The 3,673-nt window shown below is 39.9% G+C and overlaps 1 pseudogene; it reads right to left on the bottom strand.

Annotated features, from left to right (window-relative positions):
* Positions 1-2,174: 2,174 nt before the first annotated feature.
* On the bottom strand, positions 2,175-2,732 carry LOC110337963 (annotated as a pseudogene).
* Positions 2,733-3,673: the final 941 nt, after the last annotated feature.

The following is a 3,673-nucleotide window of genomic DNA, read 5'->3' as shown; positions in this document are numbered from 1 at the left end:
ACACAGGGTCCCCAATGGAGGAGCTAGAGAAAGTACCCAAGGAGCTGAAGGGGGCTGCAACCCTGTAGGTGGAACAACAATATGAACTAACCAGTACTCCCTGAGCTCGTGTCTCTAGCTGCATATGTAGCAGAAGATGGTCTAATCGGTCATCATTGGGAAGAGAGGCCCCTTGGTCTTGTAAACTTTATATGACTCCATGCCCCTTCTTAAAAGGAGGAACTAAACTGCACACTGGAAATCGACTTTTTGTACCAGGCAGAAAGGTAATGTCACCAACTTCAAAGACAAGCTGTACCCAAGAATCCATTGGACAAACTTCTTTAGAGTCTTACCTATCAAGTCTCTTTCTTCTCAGTTTCCTATTTTATTTTCCAACTCTGCATCTTAAAATGTGTCTTTTACAGATTACTCAAGTCTTCATTTCCTTATGAGTATCCCTGTGCCAAACCAAATGCATGTTCTGTTGTGTTTTCTTAAACTACATGATGCCAATTTACTTCTCAGACACAGCTACTTCCTAGGATGGGAGAGACAGGGCTTCATCCTCCTCCTCGGAGGGCATTTAAGAAGGAGAAAAGGTAAAAGTGATGTCAGTTTGAGGTCTTGTCGCTGTCCTCTATCTTCTTTCTTTCCCATTTCTATCTGCTTCATATTGTTATTATCATATGATTTTACACCCCATGATGCAGAGCTTCATGAGTGAAACTCTAGTATCAATGCAGATTTAGTTCTGTATTTGTTTGTTGGGGGTTTGTCTGGTGCTGCTGTGTGTTCAAATGCTAAATTCTCTACCCCAAGATCTGATTGCCTCAAAACAAGTAAGTTCCCACATACATCTCCTTTGGTACACAAACTTTAACCTCCGCCCCCCAATTTAAAACTATTGGTTAAATAAAAAATGGCTACAACCAATTACTGGGGAGAATAGAGAGGAGCAGAGTTTGAGTTACAGGATTGGGGGGTCACAAGTAGGGACCACAAAGAAGAAGGAATAAGGAGAGAGAGGGAGAAGGAGCACCAAGGAGAAGGGAGGACAGGTCTCCATTGTCATTATGCACCAGCAGCAAGTGCCCAAATGAAATGCTCCCCAGGACACCAGATGGCTGGATCAGAAAAGACCAAGGAAGATTCAAACAGCAAGTATTTGGGGAACACAGTCGGGGAAGTAGCCAGTCTAGGATTAGAGAATTAGATAAGGGGTAGTCCCTGAATAATTGCACAGAGCCTAATAAATAATCCATAGTTTGAGTGTCATTCATTTGAAGCTAGACTGGATAAACTTAATTCATATTAGTTTCTATTGATGTGAAAAATCCTTCAGTAGGGGCTGTTCTGACTTGGATGTTGTCTCTGGTAGGTGATTCCAATTCCTTTAATCAATCTTCCTCTGCTTGGAATCAGTAATGAGTCCTTCCAGGACATGGAGGAATGAAACTCGGGAATCAGGCTTCTGGGACTTCCCTCCAGGCAATCTGCTTTGTTCTAGAACATTCCTGCTACGCACAGAGGGACTGGCTAACAATGAATTGTTTCTTGTAGACAGTGACCCGAAATGTTCAGCACTTTTTTTTCTTTTTAGAAGAACAAAAAAAAATTTTACTAAAACAGAAGATGTACAAAAGTTTCCAGAGAAGCCATTCCAAATGGTCACAAGCATTTTATTTGACTTTTGGGACTGGGGTTGAGGGTCAGAGAATCTACACTTGACAGCAAAGTCACAATGTTATTAGTGAGGGCTGGGATGTTTATTTAATGTCCCCAATTTGGTTCGGACAATAAAGCTTGCCCATTTACAGCGTCTAAAGTAAGACTTGGCTAGAGAGCATATTCAAAAAAAAACCTGGTTAGCAGCATTTAACCAGCGCAATTAGATCCCTTGAGAGTGGAGGGAAAAGGAGGCCATAAGATTAAAATAAAACTCCTTTTCCCCTAAAAAGTAAAATAAAAACACCCATACCCCTGACAGCTAACCCTGACAATTACCTGCATTCACAGTGCCTTGTACTTTAATCATGATGGGGAAAGGAGTCAAGGCAGAGTCCTGCTTTTCGGTGTCTCTCAGCAACCCGGATAGTACTTCTAGCCTCTGCTCACTCTTTACAACAGTGAATCAGGACAAGATAGATTTGCTAATGTGCTTGTAATCACCAAAGATGAAACTGCCTGGGCTTTTATTCTGTAATGTTTCTAAGACTGTGTCCATTAAATACAAACAAACAACAACAAAAACAAAAAAGGAAGAAATCTTGGCAGAACAGGAGAAGTGGTGTACACTTGATGATCTGATCAACTAAAATATTGTTCATGGCATAGAACCTAGTCCATGCTCTCACTATTTCTATGCCTTGGCCTTTGTTGGTCTTCCATTGCTCAGCTACATCATTTGCTAATGGATCATCTGGATTAGGAGCACTTAACAAAGCCTGGATTGATAGCAGAACTGTGCAGATCTGCAGTGCTGGGGACCACTTATCTTTCAAAATATCTAAACATATTCTTCCCAACTCGTTTACATTAGGATGATAAATTTCGGTCATGAAACATACTTTAGGTGCTGCCATTGGGTATTTTTCTGGAAGGAATAGTTCAAGTGTAAAAGTCACTCCCTCAAAGAGGGAATCCTGGGGACCAGCAATGATCACAGGAAAATAATGGGCGTTGTTCTAATCTGGTTCTGCTTTAATGCCAGGAACTGGTTCTGCCAGCAAAAGCTGAGTTTCTTTGATGTTTTTTCAGGACATCTTGTCAAATAAAGTTGCTTGCTACTCGGAATTCTGTTTTGGATGCAAATACTTCTGAGGCCAAGGTTCAGCCTGAACCTGGATCCGCTATAAGTTCAGAACTGGCTTTTATGTTTGCACAGATTCATTCTAAGCACCTTATATTTTGCCAACAGTGTGAAGAGGTCTACTGAATTTTTGAAGCTACACTTGTCAGTTAAATTCTCATAAATAATAAAGCAGTAGTTGATAATTCAAATGTTCATGCCAATCATTCCTGTCTAAATTATACCCAAATGTAGTTATCAAAGGATATTACAATATAAGTTGGGGGGGAAAGGTCTGAAAATAAACAAAACATTATTTCAATTCATGTTTACATAAATATAACAAACAGATAAAGGCATATGAATACATTTATAACATGGTAGACATTAATGTCAATAAAGATGTAGTTATTTCATATAAAAACTCATATATACATTATACAGAAACAAAACTTACTCTCTTTTTGGGGGATCTTTCTGTTTTTATTTTGCATGTATGGGTGTTTGGCCTGCAGGTTTGTCTGTGTAACATGTGAACAGAATGCCTGAGGAACAGAATTGGACATCAGATCCCCTGGAACTGGAATTTCATAGCTGTCAGCTGTTGTGTGGGTGCTGGGAATTGAACCTGATTCCTAACTACTGAGTCATCTTTTTATCTTCATGCTTTGTTTTCCTTTAATCCCTTTTGGGAGCACTTGGACACCCCACCCCCACCCCTGCCTCGGGAGTATCTCATGGCTTCGTAGTACAATTTCTTTCTTTCTTTCTTTCTTTCTTTCTTTCTTTCTTTCTTTCTTTCTTTCTTTCTTTCTATCTATCTATAATTTTATTGAATATTTTCTTTATTTACATTTAAAATGTTATCCCCTTTCCAGTTCTCCCCTCCGGGACACCCCCCCC

This window comes from Mus pahari, chromosome 21 (assembly GCF_900095145.1).
Source record: "Mus pahari chromosome 21, PAHARI_EIJ_v1.1, whole genome shotgun sequence".
NCBI lineage: Eukaryota > Metazoa > Chordata > Mammalia > Rodentia > Muridae > Mus > Mus pahari.
The sequence above is the reverse complement of the archived record's forward strand: the minus strand, read 5'-3'. Positions and strand labels throughout refer to the sequence as shown.